Source organism: Haliotis cracherodii, unplaced genomic scaffold, assembly GCF_022045235.1.
Source record: "Haliotis cracherodii isolate W230 unplaced genomic scaffold, xgHalCrac1.p SCAF_3, whole genome shotgun sequence".
In the NCBI taxonomy this organism is placed as follows: domain Eukaryota; kingdom Metazoa; phylum Mollusca; class Gastropoda; order Lepetellida; family Haliotidae; genus Haliotis; species Haliotis cracherodii.
Window position 1 is genome coordinate 29,756,252 of NW_027266286.1, and position 21,101 is coordinate 29,777,352.

General features: G+C 38.6%; 1 protein-coding gene across 1 annotated transcript in view; it reads left to right on the forward strand.

The window, feature by feature from the left end:
• Positions 1-21,101, forward strand: part of LOC139474620 (ras-related protein R-Ras2-like) — a 47,918-nt gene that overhangs the window by 12,962 nt on the left and 13,855 nt on the right. The window lies entirely within an intron of this gene.

Consider the following 21,101-nt stretch of genomic DNA (forward strand, 5'->3'; position numbering starts at 1 on the left):
TAGAAGATGCCTGTACTAGACACACTCTAGAAGATGCCTGTACTAGACACACTCTAGAAGATGCCTGTACTAGACACACTCTAGAAGATGCCTGTACTAGACACACTCTAGAAGATGCCTGTACTAGACACACTCTAGACGATGCCTGTACTAGACACACTCTAGAAGATGCCTTTACTAGACACACTCTAGAAGATGCCTGTACTAGACACACTCTAGAAGATGCCTGTACTAGACACACTCTAGAAGATGCCTGTACTAGACACACTCTAGAAGATGCCTGTACTAGACACACTCTAGAAGATGCCTGTACTAGACACACTCTAGAAGATGCCTGTACTAGACAGTGTGTTATAGATGATGATGTGGGCCACTGGTAGACACCATGTACAGCAGACACCACTTTGTCGGTCCATCCTGTTGGATCCCTGGCCACTAGGGCTGCAACGAATACACTATGAGGCGAATACGATTCATATCACGAATACGAATATTTATTCACAATTACAATAACAAGTCAGCAGTTTATGGATTATTTATTATGTTCACTATTCAGTGAAACAATAACATAATAATTTATTTGACGTGGTTTGTTAATTATTAATAAATTATACATTCATATACTACACTTATCCAGGTACTAGTATCTGTTCAATGCGACAATGACCAGTGAAAACAATACTATCAAATTAAATATTATTAGAGTGTTGTCATTGAAAGAAATCTATGCATATAATATGTTGTTATGGATATTTTTAGGTACAGGGTATGTAAATATACATGATAGCATATTCATAAATATTCGATTCTAGTGGCCATGAATAATGAATTCAATTCATGAATGGTTACGGTTCGATCACCGAATACGCGAGTGAATCGTAACAGCCCTACTGGCCACTATAGAAAATGCCTGTACTAGACAATGTGTTATAGATGATGATGTGGCTACGTGGTAGACACCATGTACAGCAGACACCACTTTGTTGGTTCATCCTGTTGGATCCCTGGCCTGTATAGACATTTTAGATATGACTAGGTCCTTTCACTTTCAGTCTCGGTTTCAAACACTGCAGCTGCTGGTCTTTGGGTCTGTGTCAAGTAGAAATATCATAGGGCCTGCTGCTAAAGTACTCCCAGAAATGAAAAAAACCTGTTTTTCTCAATTTAAAACTCGACACAAAGTGTTAGGTCGCTGTAAATACGAAATGAGTTGTTGGAATATTTACATATTTTGTATATTAACTGCATTTATTTACGATCTGAGGTCGAAAAAACAGTTTTTTTTCATTTCCGTGAGTACTATAGTGAAGTCAGTGATCCAGTGGGCCTGTCACAAGAAACCTGAATGATCAAAATGTTCAATGCCCAAAACCTGTGGAAAGTATAGGCAACCTGAACAGTCATCAGCATCTTGATCATCATATCTGGCTTACAACAGATAAGTCCAGGAAGAATATTTAATGTGGACATGGTGAAAGATAGCTGTGTTGGCTGGTTGGTTTTTGAATGGCCAGTTGGTGGCCAATGAATTGCATATGCTTAATTATCTTCCAAAACTGGTTCGCACAGGTGATATCGCTTGGATGAGATCAAGCGATATCTAGATTGTAGATATCGCTGCAATGAAATTGCATCACAATGCTTTTCAGACCATTGTGACGTCATTGGTTACCATGACGTCACAATCAAATGACATCACAAATGGCTGAAGCTGTTAGCAGTACTTTTTACACCTACGACACTCTTTATTACGGTCTACAAACTGAAAAAGTTGGAAGAATGATGTTGGATGATAACAAGATCTCACCCTCGTGTCTTTTGATATAAAATATATCAACACTCATTGATAAAAGTGGAAAGAATCCTCGGCAAGCCTCAGATTTTTTCCACTTTTATCAACTTGTGTTGATTTATTTGATATGAAAAGACATTCGGGTGAGATTCTCTATATCTGTCCCTGGTTAACATAACAACAGAATTCAGTATATGGAATAGCTGGAAAAATGCAATGCCAGGAAGATTTCACAGGAAGTTTATGCTGCATGTATACATGAAAAGTATGTAAGGTCCTGTCCAACTTGCCTTTATCAACATAGCATTACCTAAGTCTATCTATCTTCCATAACAGTCAGCATTCCACATAGTAAAAGTTAAGTGAGCTTACTTCAGATGCTGGTGTGATAAAAAACACTTTATTTGCAAGGCAATTACTACAGCTCGTTAGTGTGTCAGATTTGCTGTGTCTGTTGATCGCAAGTGTAGATGTGGACCGAACAGCTTACATTGAGGTATTTATTGTAGACGAGCCAACTGTATGAATTACCAATTAGCCTTCCAAGCACAGGAAGTTGGATGTGAGAGATCGTTCTGTGTGTTCTCAAGTCTTTTTGCAAATGTGTTTGAGATGGTGGTACGAAATGGTCACAGTTTGAGAGATGAGGTTTACTTCTGGTCAACATCTATTGAGAACCATGTTGAATTTCCTGATTTGGACTCACAAATGTAAAAACAGAAAACCCATGACTAAAACAGATGGCATTGCATAAAATGTTTTCATGAATTAAAAGAGATTATTAATTTTTTTTTAGAAACTTTGTATTTTGTACGCCAGGAAAAAATAACCAACCCTTGCCGGAAACAATCAGGCCCATGTTAAAAGTTAAAAAGCAGGAATTTAATTAATTCTCTCCCCTGTATCCATGACTACGACACATGGCAGCGACTGACCATGCTGAGTAATATTTGCTTGAGTATGTTGAAGACAGGATCTGTTTGTACAGTCCATGTCAGTCACTGTCGGACATTTCAACTCCCAATATATCACAATATGTATTGCAATACAAAAGCCTGCTTCGCAATATATTGCAATACAAATGTTTTGCCAATACACAGCTCTACAGTCGGATGAGGTCCTCTATTCTCTACTTTTGCCTATTTACGGGATAATTGTTTAGTGATAAAAAGAATCAGCTGTTTTCAGTGTAGTCTATATTAGTTTTGGGCTTAGTGATTTATTTTGAGAGGACATTTTGAAAAAAAATCAGGCAGTGTCCAACTTGCCCAAACCATCTGCACCATGTTCCAGTTACACAACGCACATGTTTGTTGTTGTTGTTTTTCAGAAGTTTACCTGTCAGATTGTTATCCCTGTGTTTGCAGAGTAATGTGTTCCTTAGTAAGATCAAACAAGTGTTGCTTCCTGGTGTTGGATATGTCTTGAGGAAGACTGTCATTTGTAGGTACCACTGTAAATGTATGGAAAGTCTTCAATAACAGAAATTGTCCTAATTATGAACCATGCTTTAGATACATTCATTACTCGTCAAGTTAGTTACTTCGACTATAGCAGCTTGGACAAATTACCTCTAAGGTGCCCGATACCTTTGATGTGATTTGTCATGAATCAATTTCCACAAGTAGTCTTGATTTAAAACAAACGCTTATTAGTCTATTGGCCCTAACCCATCATTTAGTTTTAAAATTCACTGTCAGCTGTTTTTCCGGAATGAGAAAATTATGAGAACAGTCTGTGCCTAAACATTTTGAGTGCACTTGCACACCTTTTCTCTTGGTATCATTTACCGAAAATATTTGTGTTAATATATAGACTGTAGTAGCAGCTGGGATTAAAGACCACATGACTTTTGACTATACTGAGACTCATCTTGTGGCTTTGACTAACATCTAGTCTCTGAAATGAAAATATTTGTGTTAATGTATAGACTGTAGTAGCAGCTGGGATTAAAGACCACATGACTTTTGACTATACTGAGACTCATCTTGTGGCTTTGACTAACATCTAGTCTCTGAAATGAAAATATTTGTGTTAATGTATAGACTGTAGTAGCAGCTGGGATTAAAGACCACATGACTTTAGACTAAAATGAGACTCATCTTGTGGCTTTGACTAACATCTAGTCTCTGAAATGAAAATATTTGTGTTAATATATAGACTGTAGTAGCAGCTGGGATTAAAGACCACATGACTTTTGACTATACTGAGACTTATCTTGTGGCTTTGACTAACATCTAGTCTCTGAAATGAAAATATTTGTGTTAATGTATAGACTGTAGTAGCAGCTGGGATTAAAGACCACATGACTTTAGACTAAAATGAGACTCATCTTGTGGCTTTGACTAACATCTAGTCTCTGAAATGAAAATATTTGTGTTAATATATAGACTGTAGTAGCAGCAGCTGGGATTAAAGACCACATAACTTTTGACTATACTGACACTTATCTTGTGGCTTTGACTAACATCTAGTCTCTGAAATGAAAATATTTGTGTTAATATATAGACTGTAGTAGCAGCTGGGATTAAAGACCACATGACTTTTGACTATACTGAGACTTATCTTGTGGCTTTGACTAACATCTAGTCTCTGAAATGAAAATATTTGTGTTAATGTATAGACTGTAGTAGCAGCTGGGATTAAAGACCACATGACTTTAGACTAAAATGAGACTCATCTTGTGGCTTTGACTAACATCTAGTCTCTGAAATGAAAATATTTGTGTTAATATATAGACTGTAGTAGCAGCAGCTGGGATTAAAGACCACATAACTTTTGACTATACTGAGACTTATCTTGTGGCTTTGACTAACATCTAGTCTCTGAAATGAAAATATTTGTGTTAATATATAGACTGTAGTAGCAGCTGGGATTAAAGACCACATGACTTTTGACTATACTGAGACTTATCTTGTGGCTTTGACTAACATCTAGTCTCTGAAATGAAAATATTTGTGTTAATATATAGACTGTAGTAGCAGCTGGGATTAAAGACCACATGACTTTTGACTAAACTGAGACTTATCTTGTGGCTTTGACTAACATCTAGTCTCTGAAATGGAAATATTTTGCAGAAAAAGAAGTTTTTGAAATTTCTTAATAAGATTAATAAAAAGGAGCCCAAAGACTCTCTTCATTTCCTGAAACTGCAGTAATCTAGACTTGCCAATTATTATAGACTTACTTGGATATATTTGTTTCAGGGTCTGTATGACCGACTACTGGTGGTTTAACATGCTTAGGTATTGTCTCTAGCTTTGGTGTGATGATGGTGTGCAAAGTTACTAGTGTTAGTCTTGTGTATCTAGAATGGATCCTGAGTTACATGTAGCTTGTATGGGGATACCTAGTGGATCGAGTGGTCAGATTCACGGACTTGGTTGGTTGTATGTCATTGTACCTTACTTGTTTGGAACGTTTTTTTAGAAAATAATGTGTTGGAAATGAAAGGGAACAGAGGTATTTGCTTCCATAGATTCACAAAGCACAATAGGAAACAGGAACTATATCTTTCATTGTACAGTGTCTTTAGACAGGAACTTAGATATGACAAAATGAAATGGTATAGAAAACTTTGATAAAGTGTGTCTCTTACCTTTGAGCATGACATCAAACAGGAAACAATGAACAGAAATATAATGTATATTGTAGGTGGATATGAAACATATTCACCAACATTTATACAACAGATAAATTTAGATGTTTATTGAAGTGTAGTTAGCATTTGCAAGATTAGAGATAACGCTTTCGAGAAACAGGAAATTTCCTTGTTTGGAATATTTGGGATCTTGAAGCAGTTATTGGATGTTTATGTGACACATTTTGTTATATAATCCATGTTGACGTATTTGCTCCTGCTCAGCAACAATAGGCAGTCAAATTTTATTATAACAGTTTTTTTCCGTATTGTATGTATCATAGATTAGGAATATTAATTGTATTATGCTTCCCTTTGTCTGATGTCAGTCTTAAAATGATAAAAGTTGAAGACATATTCTATTTATTGTGTCTTTTTATCTGAAATTGTGTAGGAATACAATGGCTGTAAACTGTCCTGTATATTATAGAGTGCCAACCAATTAGCGGCCATGTTGGTTTAAATCAGTTTTCACACAGTTTTTAAGCAAGTCGGCATCACATCCATAGATAGAGTTTACTAAAAGTAGTTCTTTCTAGATGACCTCATTTTCATATTATTGAATTGTAATACCAAGTGGGTTAGTTTGTCACATCAATAATGGCCGCCTCCATAGTCTAGTGGTAGAGCGTCTGCCCAAAGAGGGCAATGTCTGGGGTTCGATCCCCAGGTACATCATACAAGAGGGTACTTGTTGTTACCGTGCCTGGTGCCCTGCTCGGTGTCAGTATGCTGTGGTGTCTGAGTGGGTATTCATGTTAAACTGTGGCATGGTATCTCAGTGGGCTAGCACTATAAAATTGGCATTAGTCTGGACTAGTATAATGGTACATAGACACGCACACACTCTGAAACTTGAACTACTTACCTATATTAGGCAAGGTACTAAACCATACCAAACTACTGTTGATGGTGCCACTACAGCCCCTCATTCCATGAAGGGAGGACTAGACAAAGTGACAACCCTAGCCTCACATTTGATTCATGTCATTCCAGCATCACTTTCCCTGCCGTTTCCCGTCACACCGAAGACCTGTGTTCGATTCCCCACATGGTTACAATGTGTGAAGCTCCTTTTTTGGTGTCCCCCTACATGATAATTGCTGAAATATTGCTGAGAGCGACTTAACACCATACTCACTCGCGCACTCATTGTCTACTGACTGACTTTTGGCTGGGGGTCAGTTCTAACCCGGAATCCCCATGGTATTATTGGGAAGAAGGTGGATACTGGTGTCTGCTGCTATGTCGCTATTGTAGGTACCGTATTCGACGTAATAAGTGCCCCGCTCTAATAAGCGCCCACGGCGACATTTGCTAAGACATTGATTATTGAACAATCCCAATCAGCACCCCTTCCGAGTGATCAATGTACACAAGACTTATTTATTCGCGTATAATATGCACTCATGTGTTTTATGCACCCTTAATTATGGGCATTTAATTCTGGAAAAATATATCTGTCGTACATAAACATTTCAGGCTGTCAGCATAAACCACGTAATTTATCTTTCAACTCTGTTTTTTCCAATAACATTCTAATAAGAGCCCCCTATTTCTAATTTGAAGAGCACCCTGGGCGCTTATTACGTTGAATACGGTATATCTATTTGACCTCCTACATGTCCTGAGCATCTAATCTTTAACATCAGGGTTATGACAGGGATCCCTTGCTTAAATTCAAACACTGTAGTCCAAAGGCTCTGAGATTTCTACATAGGTGATGCCAAAGGAGCCATTATGTTCCTAAAACATTTAATCTGCTATCCCATGTATTTGCCATGATTTTCAGTATATTTTAGCCTTAGTGTATGAACTAGCATATGCATGATAAGCAGAACTTCAGGCTTCAGACTAGCCGCTAAAGTCGCTGACTGCTATTCATCACTTTACTAAGGACAAAGGGGCCTCACGTGGCTCAGTCTGCTGTGCAGAGCTCCCAGAGGTCCTTGTGTTGCTTTGCAGAGTTCCATCCCTTGGGCACACCTGAAACGTATGGTCATGGGTTCGAATCCTCATCACAAGGACTAGTTTCTGCTGCTGAGATGAAGGGGGTATTTTTCAAGTCTACTTGATGGAACAACATAGAGATGGAGAAACTTGTATCTGACATTCCAGTGTGCCCCCTTTAACATTAGACTGCCTGTGCCTGGCTTCTGTTACCTTGTATCCCTGACACGTGGATGTGTAGAAGGTTACCGGTACCCTGATATTTGTGGATAAGTCAGCATTGAGAATGCTATTTGCTCATGGTAAATACATCAAATCTAAATATCCAGGCTAGAACCCAATTGTTTGGCATTCAGTTTCATTTGAGGTAGCATCATGTTAGGAAATTTGGCATTTATTTTGTGAAAACTATTTTAGAGACAGAGCTGTTGAATCATACCATATATCGCTGTGTATTGGGCGAGTCGTCTTATACACAGGTTTTAAGAGTTTTGACGTTTTTTTCCCCAACACAAAGACATTACTGTGAGCATGTAACATCGGAAATACCATGTCAACACATCCAAAAGTGAAGTATGCTAACTAATTATTAAATAGCACTGTCTGGTTTTAAAAAGTGTTCATTTTATATCTGGACTTTAGTTTGTAATCTATTTTATCAATTTTATTTAAAATATCATTTAATATTATTTACATTCATTTCTGGCAAAATCGTATGTGAAGTGATTGTAAGATCACACAACTCACTGTTATTTACAGCAACCACGGTAAGATTACTGCTATTGACACCTTGAAACTAACTTAAGTGGATAGGGAACGGATATGTATCATAAATGCGATACATTGACCATATTGGCTATTGTGAGCGGGGGAGCATCGACGGTGATTGGTCAAAATGTTCCAAACAAAAAAGTATCCCGCAACAGCGATCAGTTGTACAAAATTGCTACGCTTATGGTCCTTTATTTATTTCAAATGTATATAGTACAGCTTCAACTAAAATAACATAATGGAATAAATTATTACTGATAAAATAATAATTTCTGATACAATTCTTCCGATCATTGTATCAAAATTCTTTAAAGTTATATTATCATGATTATTGGATAATTTTTAACCGAATCACTGTTAGATTCCGAGAAATGTGTGCACAGCTGATTGTTGCTTCCAGCTTAGTTTATGAGACAATACACACGGTAATCTTAATCCCTGCATATAAGACAATGCCTAGTAGAACAGGAAATACAATTTAATCGGTAAATCATTATGTCTAGTGATGTTTTATCTCAAATTACAAATATGTATTGACCAAATTTAATTGTTATGATCTGTTCAATTCCCAAAATTTGCTGAAGGGATATGATATAATTTTTTCTGGCGGAGATAAACTTGTTTTTATTGCAAATGTAGGTTAAGATTCAGATTTGCTTTATAGACGGGGTATATAAATTAGGGGTATGTAAATTAGGGGTATATAAATTAGCGTTGGTTTGGAAGGTTTGTACGGGGTGGTCGCTTTATACGTGGGGTATACGGTATAGATGGCGATATACGGTAGTACTTGTGTAATGGTTGTTAAAGTAAACTGACAAATAAGCTCTTCACAAACAGTTAAGTTAACAGTTAACAGCATTGTTGTATATATGTTAATATGTTCTTACACAATTCCATTTGATGTTCTCATTGCCATTGTTAAAGGATTGGCTACTGGGAAAAATAGTCTACTTGTGCTCGCAGACCTGATAATAAAAAAAATATTTAAGGAAGAGAATCTATAGATGTCAACTTCTTTATTATGAAGTGTCCCTCATCATAAAGAAGTAATCATCTATAAATTTTCTTCCTTATGTATTTACTTCTGAATGGCATTCAAAGACTTAAAAAACTATTTGATGGCGAAAGAGTTCAACATATAGGCTTATGTAGCTTCATTTTTCTAGAGAATAAACCCAGATAATATATAACCTACTTAAATAAATCCACCAACCTGTGTGTAAATTTTCTCTATCTATCTGGGCCATATTCCCCTATGTAAGACAATGACATTGATGTACTCATTAAAATTCCGTGGACAACTATAAAACTTGCTACAAAATGAATCCACTTCCAAGTAATTGATCTACTTCAGCCAAATACTTGCTTTATGTTTTTGTAACAACAGGACATTTGTTAATTTAAATCTATTTGCAGACGTCTTACGAGAATGTGTCTGTTAAAATAAGCTTGTGTGTGATTGGTTAACAGACAAAACAGTCATTAATGAAATTACAGAAGAGAAGAAATACTATCAATGCTAATATACTGTATACAGCAGCTCTCACTGGTAGCGTAGATTGTGTGAGTAAATTAATGAGACGTCTTTCCTTCATTATACACAACATTTGTATTAAAATTAACAGAGTATGTGAGCTAGAGTTATCTCCTCTTAGTGAGTACTTCAGTTGTCAATAACAGATTCGACTTTAGCTGTAACTGACCCAGTCCCTAGGACTTGCATACTTGTTGGAGCCCTGCTCAGTATCAATCAGCAATTGATAACTTCAAGGCTAATTTCTAGTTATCACTAAGATAAAGTTATTTGTGTCTGTTCCCAAGAAAAGGGAGTGGTGGGGTAGCCTAGTGGTTGAAGCGTTCGCTCGTTATGCTGAAAATCTGCTTCAATTCCCGACATGCGTACAATGTGTGAAGCCCATGCCTGGTGTCCCCGCCGTGATATTGCTGAAATATAGCTAAAAGAGGTGTAAAACAATACTCACTCACTCACTGCGATTCGCTGTGCAGAGTTGCATCCCTTGGGCACGCCAGAAACCTATGAAAGTGGTTTCGAATCCCGGCTCGCCCCGATTATGTTTCTAGGTTTTTCAGCACCATACCCATGCTCGTGGGTTTCACTGAAGTGGTTAACGTCTGAGACCTACATCACTTTGGGCTTTCCTCCCACATTAGGCCTGGACTAGTACTAGTGGATAACTTGTTCCTCTTGGAAAGGCGCTGTCATATTAGTAGCCTCTCATGACCCAGAACATGTCTCATGACCTCCTTTTATAGACAATTTTACTATAACAAAAATTACATTGTTTTCATTTCAGACTCTAAAATTGTAAGCAGTTTTCAAAATTAAGCATGAAAGTCAATAGTTCTCGTCACACCCTTATTGTCAAGAGGTTAAGTAAGGGATCCCTTGATTCAAATACTATACGAGCAAGCCCAAAGTCCCAAAGATCCCCTTTCATTTCCAACACTGACAGGTTAGTTTATCATGGTCAATGTCCTAAACTGTAAGTTAAAGCTTACTTGATTCAGACTTCTGATTGGTGCCTGAAGTAGCAGATTGTATATTTGGAGAGGACCACTGGTGCAAGAAAACTCACTTAACCATGTTTGCTGACTTCCACTGAACAAAACAGTTCTAGTCCGTGGCCATCAGAGATCAGGTAAATGCTACCGACTGCTCAGACTAATGCTTAGCCCCTGGAAATATACAATTTTGAAAGAAACAAATCAACTACTAATACAATTGGAAAGGAGCCTCAGTGAGATTGGAGATTCAGAACCTGTGGAAAATCTCGACTTGCTTCATATAGGGCTATAGCATGACCGTGAGTAAGGGAAAATACTATGGTTCAGGGACTAGAGGCAGACTACTGACTGCAGGTTGATGAAGGATAGGCTGATGAAATATGCTATTTATAATCAGCTGTAGAAACTAGCATTTATAGTTCACTTGTCTTTATTATCCCCGCCACGAAGTCCTTCCGTCTGTCCGTCCGTCCGTCACATTTTGTTTCCGGAGCAGATCTTGAAAACCGTACCATATTTTTTTCACCAAACTTGGCACATAGATAGGTCTAGTGGTGAACTGGTGCCTTTTGATAGTTTGGGATTTTTCAAAAAAAATCTTTTTGAGTTTCCATGGCAACAACTTTGATTTAGACTGAAAATAGCGGTAGTCCTCGTTTCCGGGGCAGATCTTGAAAACCGTACTATATTTCTTCATCAAACTGCGCACATAGATAGGTCTAGTGGTGAGCCTGTGCCTTTTGATAGTTTTGGATTTAAAAGAAATATTTTTTTTTGAGTTTCCATGGCAGCGACTTTGATTTAGACTGAAAATGGCGGTAGTCCTCATTTCCGGAGCAGATCTTGAAAACCATACCATATTTCTTCACCAAACTTGGCACATAGATGGATCTAGTGGTGAACTGGTGCCTTTTGATAGTTTGGGATTTAAAATTATTTTTTTCGAGATTCAATGGCAACGACTTTGATTTAGACTGAAAATGGCTGTAGTCCTCGTTTCCGGAGCAGATCTTGAAAACCGTACTATATTTCTTCATCAAACTTGGCACATAGGTAGGTCTAGTGGTGAACTGGTGTCTTTTGATAGTTTGGGATTTAAAAAAAATAATGTTTTTTTTAGTTTCCATGGCAACGACTTTGATTTAGAATGAAAATGTCGGTAGTCCTCGTTTCCAGAGCAGATCTTGAAAACCGTACTTTATTTCTTCACCAAACTTGGCACATAATGTCATCTCACAGTATTGAATACATTTCCTTTCTTGTTGGTAAGTTCTGCATTGCTTGTGTGTATGTTCCTCCAAAAGTGTCATGGACACAGTTGTTGCATTCACTGACTAACTTCATGCAGAAACACAACTCATTACAAATACAACAGTGTAACTGATCTTAAACCTACTCAACTGTATAAACACTATACATTCTTGTCAACCATACTCTGTACTTCACTTGCTTGATAACGTTGTCAGAACCTTCACCGAAACTTTCGCTCTTAATTGTAATAAAGAAGTTATTCGTCCATATGTCTCATCCTTACTCATTACAAATACAGTTACATATTCTATCATAAACTGCAGATGGAAAAACAACACCAGTAACAACTTTTTTTAGTGCTTCAATTAGGCCATTTACATTGCACACAACGCGACATGTCATATTGGCGGGGGATGTGAGTATTTCATGCTTGTTATAATGATGACATATAGCAAAAAACCCACAAATGTCAAATTTCTACTAGTTCTTATGATACCTTATCTATTGGGCAGTTTGGCAAGGACTACAGGACTAGTGCCAAGTTCTAATGCTGAATATTTCTGACACTTCTGATACTAAATTGGTATGATGTGTGAAACCTGTTCTCCCTACCAGGCTGAAGCATTGCCAAGGCTACACAATTAATTATTTGATTTTGTTTCAAATTCGTCAGCTATGTGTGTCAGAAGGCATTTTATTATCTCATCAATATTTTTAAACAAACAGTTCAAGGCATCTGTATACATTAACCTAGCTGTGTCTGAAATTAGAATAAGTCTGTTAGTGTGAGACTAGTAAAATTCAGGAAGGACTAGTGACATTCCCTAATGGACAACCACTTTTACCATTGGGTATAGATAGCAGATCACATTCCTGGACTTGTGGAAATAATAATGAATTTCTATCCCTGCATTATATGTCATCGGATGTGATTATCTTTGGTAGGACTTTTTATAATGTCTAGTGCATGAAGCAAAGAAATCTGTAAGGCAATAGACGTGCCTATTTTCTTTGTTTTGAGGCGGGTTGTAATGAAAAGCTTAATAATTAATTTAGTATGGCCTAAACATGGAGCCCAACTCAAGCCTCATCGTGCAGATAGATTCTTGTTCAGAATGCTCCAACTAATCTTGAGGTAAAAATCATACATGGACTCAAACAACCCACAAAACTGTGAAGAAATGTTTAAAAAAAATATGATTTGCGGAACAATGTTAAACAAGTTTACGTAAATTCTTTTTTATTGTAAACAAGTGTTTTGTTCATGTCCTGAGATGGTGCGAGATTTAGACAATTACTCATCATGCAGTGTGATTGTACCGCCGGTGCACGGGCCGCAGCCTGCAGGTGTTGCTCCTTGCAAGCGGGGAGTATTTGAAATGTAAACACTGTTGAATGTTGGAGCCGGAGAGGGAAGCGGTGGAGGTGGTGGTGCGAGTGTTGAAACTGATCACCGCCATGTTGCCCTTGTTGTTGGTGTCAAATAAGGCCACTTTCTTTGTTTTCTTACTGCTGGCATTGTAAAACTGTTAAAACATGACTCAGTGTAGGGCGTGGTTCTCACTGGGGATGGCTTTTCAAAATACATGCAGTGTGATGGGTGTCTGTGTAGACAGACCTACGTTGTACATGGTGTTGGTATACAAAGGTTGATTGATAAGTTCTGAGCCTCACATAGAAGGAATTGGGTCATAGTGAAATCTTTTGTTGTGGACGTTATATGATGTCATAGAGGTATGAAACTTGAGTCATCTAAGCAAATTAATTTTCTGTGACAAGTCAGTAAGATAAGAAGGGGTCTGTGCCCTTTGGAAAATGGACAAACTTGAGGAGCCTGGTGTGGTCATCAATTACTGGCAGAGAAAGAGTACAACACCAAGCCATCCATGAAGATATGAATACAGCTAGGGAAGGATGCCCCTTCCCATGCCACCATGAAGACGGGAAGCAGAGGTTAATGGCAGGGAGAGCCTTTAAGACAACCCCCATCCTGGAAGGTCTGTGACGTCAGCGACACCAGAAATGTTATAGAGAATGCATGTTATGGCGATGACTGACCGGCCAATGGCTGAGTGTCATGTTGCTAGTTGAGAAGGCATTTTCCAGGACAGAATACATTCCATTGTCACATTATCATGGCATGACAGATTAACTGTTTGAATAGCATATTTTAGACTATGTGCAGAGAGATTTGATCCAAATTATTTTTATAAGATTTTGCTAGGACTTTGGACATGATATGCACAGGACCTATATACAGTAAGCAGGTTATGTTTGATTTCTGGTGCGTGGCCTGGGGCACAGACAGATGTCAGTGTTGGATCTCTGTGTGTTAGTTGTTTCATGCCACAGTCAGCAGTATTCCAGCTAAATGATGGTGGCCTATAAATAATCAAGACTTGAGCAGACAACCTAGTGATTGATATCATGAGCAACGATCCACACCCCCAGGTGTCATCGACATGACATCAACCAAGTCACTCTGCCTTAAACCAGCCAATTCATTAAGCCATATCTCACACATAGGTTGCTAAGGACCAGCTCTAAACTGCAATTCCATGGATTCTCAATTTAGTCCCATCTTACAACTGGCAATGGAGTGCTGGCGACTCTGGGTCATGAACCCTAACATGTGTAATATTGAAATGAGATATGAGTCACCTCACAACTGGGACGTGACAGTTTTGTTATGTAGGGACTGAAAGTGAAGGAAAAGATTAAAATATGCTTATGAATAATCTTGTTTATTTTGAGCTGATGAGGTTGTCCAAATCTTCTTATAATCGGTCAGTATGGGATAAGTGATGGCTTGATGTGTTGTGACTGAGATGACTGACATTACCGCTATAATAACAATAATACATTAATTATGTTTATCTGATGGTTTTTGACCAATTATATTCTTAAAAAGTTAAAAAGTAGGCATTTCAGATTAGAATGGACTCCAGCCAACCTATGTTGGTCACGAGAGGCGACTAGTTGGCTCAGGGCGTCAAGCTAGGTGACTGATTGCAGGTCATTGTAACCCACTTTTGAGGCCAATAAAAGTTTCAGGTAAAGTTACATCACTGGAGTTCATTCATTGGTTCGGCTGCTCCGGAACCAAACCCACACCAGCCGATGACTGATTGTAGTGACTGACCTTGGCCTACTATCAGCCCCCTCCCTAACACACAGCATGGAAAACGTTGGAGTGTTTACAGCACAGGAAATAGGCACATGTAACTGTGTGAAATAGTGATAGGAACCAGGCCACACTCATTCATGGCGCCCCCCCCCAATACTCTGCTAAAATATTCACAAGCGGAGTACACAGCCAAGTGCCATCTCTTCCAAAATGCTCACTGTGACCTTGAACAACCATTGTTCCACACATGGACACTTTTGATTGTGATCACTTTCAGTCCAGCTCATTACAGCTAGCGATTGTGCTGTTCCTTTTCTTGTTGAAGAGGAACTCGTCAGACACATGTCAGATTCTGTATAAAATCAGTAAGAGGGTCCTAAAATGTTATTTTGGTTGTTCATTAGTGGAGCATCATGAGGTTATTTGAGTAGTTTGTAAGTTGTGTAGTTCGTAAATAGTTCATAAGCTAGGTTTTACATGCTTACTTGAGTTGTTCATAAACATCATAAACAAAGTAAAAACTTGTTTGCTTCCTTAGTTTATAAGGTTGGATAAATAACAAGTTTATTTGGGAAGTCTAAAAGTGGGGTATAACATGTTTGTTTGGGTAATTTATCTTGGGCTATAACATGCTTAGGCCACACTTTTTTTAAACCTTTTTTACTTGCTATATGGATCTGCCAAATAATTTTTGTTGAAATGGAAAATCAAATCAAATCCAAATTTGTTCTATTTTTCATCCCACCAAAATGCTGATAGCATATTGCACCAAAGAAATATTTTCTAAACAAGGACCCACTGAAGTTGACATAAATTAAACATGAGAATCAAAATAAAGTTTGTTGTTTGTCCGGAAATTGATAGGATGCATACCTGCACAACCATATTCCCGCTTGATTCGTTTGGTTTGCATTGCCTAAGCAACAGCTGTGATGCAGGCTCTACTTGGCAAAGGGTACCACTATTACAGGTGCACTATGCTTCACTGCTGCGGAAATTGCAGGACACTATCAAGCTTAAGAGGCGTGGCATGCTGACCAAGGGTGTCCGTCTCCTGCAAGACAATGCTCCAGTACACAACTCTCATGTTGCCCAGACAGAAGCGCGGTCCTGTGGCTATGAAATCCTTCCACATCCTCCTTACTCTCCTGACCTTGCACCATCTGACTTCCACCTCTTTCCAACCATGAAGTCATTTTTGAAGGGAAAACGTTTCACAGATGATGAAACACTGATTTCTGAAGTCAAGTCCTGGTTTGAGACGCAAAATGAGGGCTTTTACAAGCGAGGTCTCCATAGTTGCTTAAAACGATGGGAGAAGTGTGTAACTCTTGGTGGTTCCTATGTGGAGAAAGACTAATACCTATGCCAAGTTTCATTCCACTAGGTCCATCGGAAGTGGGTCAGGGGAAATCTTTAATGAACACCCCTCGTAAGTGTGGTATAGCATGTTTACTTTGGATTTAGAACTATATAAATGGGTATAACATGTTTGGGTATTCCATAACCTTGATAAGTGTGGTATAGCATGTTTACTTTGTATTTAGAACAATATAAATGGGTATAACATGTTTGGGTATTCCATAACCTTGATAAGTGTGGTATAGCATGTTTACTTTGGATTTGGAACAATATAAATGGGTATAACATGTTTGGGTATTCCATAACCTTGATAAGTGTGGTATAGTATGTTTACTTTGGATTTAGAACAATATAAATGGGTATAACATGTTTGGGTATTCCATAACCTTGATAAGTGTGGTATAGTATGTTTACTTTGGATTTAGAACAATATAAATGGGTATAACATGTTTGGGTATTCCATAACCTTGATAAGTGTGGTATAGTATGTTTACTTTGGATTTAGAACAATATAAATGGGTATAACCTTTTTTGGGTATTCCATAACCTTGATAAGTGTAGTATAGTATGTTTACTTTGGATTTAGAACAATATAAATGGGTATAACATGTTGGGGTATTCCATAACCTTGATAAGTGTGGTATAGTATGTTTACTTTGGATTTAGAACAATATAAATGGGTATAACATGTTTGGGTATTCCATAACATTGATAAGTGTGGTATAGCATGTTTACTTTGACTAGTTCACTGAATTTGTATGTGTAAAGCAAGATTTTGCTTTAAGTATTTATTGAGATGTTTATTTGTTGTGTATGCAAGATGCTACTAAAAATTGGAAGGAATGGCGTTGATTAAGAAAACTATGAGTACATTTATGGGGGTGTTTTCTAAAACCATACTCTGTGAAGATGACCACACTGATTGAGGAAACTCCTTTGTTAGATGAAGGGACAAGAGAAAATATACATCGCCATTAAATTTCAAGATGGAATAGCATGACTATATACCCTAGGGACTGTTTATCTTGGTAACGTTCAGTAGTCAAGTTGTAGGCTGATGTTATTCTTACACCCATTGCAATCAGGTTGATCTGCTGAAATCTTATTCTTTCATTGGAAGTTGTGTGCGATTTTGTATTGTCAGTTGATGGAGATTCATTCCAAAAAGGGAAAATTTGTGTTTCCTGTTTCTTAACCGACTCTAATCAGAAGCCCCCCAAAAAAACTTCTTTGTATCATTTTTCCTGAGTTGCTCCATAGCTTTTATCACCAGCCTGATATTGTCAGTAGGTTTTGAACCCGTGAAGATCCGAGTTTATATGGAATAGGTCTTCAGCAACCTATGCTTGCTGTGAAACGCCAGTATGCTTGTCGAACAGGTGACTCACAGGATCAGGTGATCAGGCTCGCTGACTTTGTTGATGCATGTCACCATATTACGTGGATTAATGCTCACGATATCAATCACTGGATTGTCTGGTCCAGACTCGATTATATACAGACGGCCGTCATATTGCTGGAATATTGCTGAGTGCAACAACTAACAAACAGTAGGTTATGCCGCAAGTGTACGTTTGTTGTGCAAGTGTACGTTTGTTGTGCAAGTGTACGTTTGTTGTGCAAGTGTACGTTTGTTGTGCAAGTGTACGTTTGTTGTGCAAGTGTACGTTTGTTGTGCGTCAGTATGGATAACAAACCAGTCATTGTTCTTCGTTGAAGGCAGGCTTCAACTGTTGGGGCTGCTTATTGTGGACAGTTTGACATGGAATGTGCTGATGGTGTGATGTGTTTATCACATGAAATACAGCTGCCTGCAGCCTGGGGTATCAGTCATCAATTAGCAGTTCCACTCAGCAGGCAACTATGTGATATCAAACAGTGGTCACATCTGACTGCTTCTCCCTACCATGTTCGCTGCAGACAGGTTTAATGATCATGTTTGGGATGGCCTGACCAACCATATAAATGCTGACCCACATTTTCTTATCCCTGTCGACATGTATCAACATCACTGTCAGTGAGTGAGTGATGTTTATATCTGCATTGCTAATGTCTCAGCTATTTCTAGTTGACTTGACCTATATAATCTGCAGATTCAGCGAGAAATAAAAAGTAACATTCATTGCGAAAACATTTCTTCCTTCTACATGTACTACTGTATGAAAAGTTAAAGAAATTTTGTAAATCAAAGAAGGAATTACAGTTTATTTCTGAATACCTGTTACCTCTATTAGTTTTTGTTTATTGGATCAACTATAGTAACAATGACAATCGGGCTCAGCCAATATTTGTCATTTTTGTGTGATATACTACCAAAATTTGTTCATTTTTCTTCAGGACCATTTACATTGGAATAATTTAATTGTCCCCCAAAGTTCTGACAAAAAACAGTTGTGCTTCAGACTGTTGATAAAAAGAAATTGCTTGCTACAAAAATTACATTGTTGCAAGTTGTTTGTTCCAGCTAATGCCATGACATACCCACAGGGGGACAAGCATGGAGTCTCAAGATATACTTTGCCCCGATAACCCACAGGGAGACAATTGTGGGGTGCTGTAGTCACACTCTGCCCCGACATACCCACAGGGAGACATTTGTGGGGTGCTGTAGTCACACTCTGCCCCGATATACCCACAGGGAGACATTTGTGGGGTGCTGTAGACACATTCTGCCCCGACATACCCACAGGGAGACATTTGTGGGGTGCTGTAGACACATTCTGCCCCGATATACCCACAGGGAGACATTTGTGGGGTGCTGTAGACACATTCTGCCCCGATATACCCACAGGGAGACATTTGTGGGGTGCTGTAGACACATTCTGCCCCGACATACCCACAGGGAGACATTTGTGGGGTGCTGTAGACCAAATGTGCCCTGTAATCCACACAGGGAGACAAGCATGAGGTACTGCAGACCAAATGTGCCCTGTAATCCACACAGGGAGACAAGCATGAGGTGCTGTAGTCACACTCTGCCCTGTAATCCACACAGGGAGACAAGCATGGGATGCTGCAGACCAAATGTGCCCTGTAATCCACACAGGGAGACAAGCATGAGGTACTGCAGACCAAATGTGCCCTGTAATCCACACAGGGAGACAAGCATGAGGTGCTGTAGACACACTCTGCCCTGTAATCCACACAGGGAGACAAGCATGGGATGCTGCAGACCAAATGTGCCCTGTAATCCACACAGGGAGACAAGCATGGGATGCTGCAGACCAAATGTGCCCTGTAATCCACACAGGGAGACAAGCATGGGATGCTGCAGACCAAATGTGCCCTGTAATCCACACAGGGAGACAAGCATGGGATGCTGCAGACCAAATGTGCCCTGTAATCCACACAGGGAGACAAGCATGAGGTGATGCAGACCAAATGTGCCCTGTAATCCACACAGGGAGACAAACATGGGATGCTGCAGACCAAATGTGCCCTGTAATCCACACAGGGAGACAAGCATGAGGTGATGCAGACCAAATGTGCCCTGTAATCCACACAGGGAGACAATTGTGGGGTGCTGTAGTCACACTCTGCCCTGTAATCCACACAGGGAGACAAGCGTAAGGTGCTGCAGACCAAATTCGCCCTTGACTTCCCACAGCGTTGCATCAGATTGCCGGCCGACCACTGCATGATTATGGCGTGTGTCCTGTACATCATGATTGGCTTGTAATCCATGTATTTATGCACTGAATTTGAACTCCACAAAGGAAGTATTTGTGATATATGTGAACACTAAATGACTTGGTTCCTGGTGTGCTTGGAGGTGTATGTCATTGCCTGGGCTTATCACTGTAGTGTATGTTGTTTATTCCAGTGAGGTAAAAAAAATGACACAACATGCCCAAGTGGGCGAGCAGGAAGTCATCCTATTGGACTTCAGTTGAAGTGTGAACATGAAGAGTTGATGGAGTACTGGCCAGCAAGCAGCGTGATAAATCTGCTCCAATAAAAAAATAAGTGGTTAGTTCCAGACAACCTGCCATGCTGCTATGATAATACCTTTTTTACTTCCTTATTTTTTCCCCACCACTGGAAAAGTAAAATATTCTGTGGACTTCAAGCTCTGTAAGAATGTGTTTTTGAAAAGTGTTATTTCTTTTACTTCGGTAATAATTATTTTTACAGTTCAACAAACTTTATATTTGAAATTTAATCATGTCACCATTATTATTTATGATAAGGGACTTTGTCAGAAACCAGGATAATTCTTTTTTGTTATTCAGTTCAATAGATACAGAGCATAGCTGTAAAGCAATTGTTATACATCTGTAGATGGGAATAGTGTACAAGTGAGAGGAGCCTGTCCTACAAAGTAGATACACACAGGTAATAGTAACATAATATATTTCAGAACAGTATGTACTGGTATATGAGATAGCTCTCCGACAAATGCCAAAGAACACTGAAGAATGAGGCATGGTTTATTTAAGAAATAAACGACTTTACATTGTTTATTTCTTATATGAGATATCAATATTATGTACAGCCTCTTAAAGTTAAAAAAAAGTACAAGCTCTTAAAATATTTACCCGTTTTTAAATAATGATGACTCCCTGAATAGAATCTGACCTCGGCAGTGTCGGACAAGTCTATTTTATGAACAGGGGGGGGATAAATTTGGTCTTTCCTGCATATTCTAATAACTTGCGCATCAATTTTCTGCACCTTTT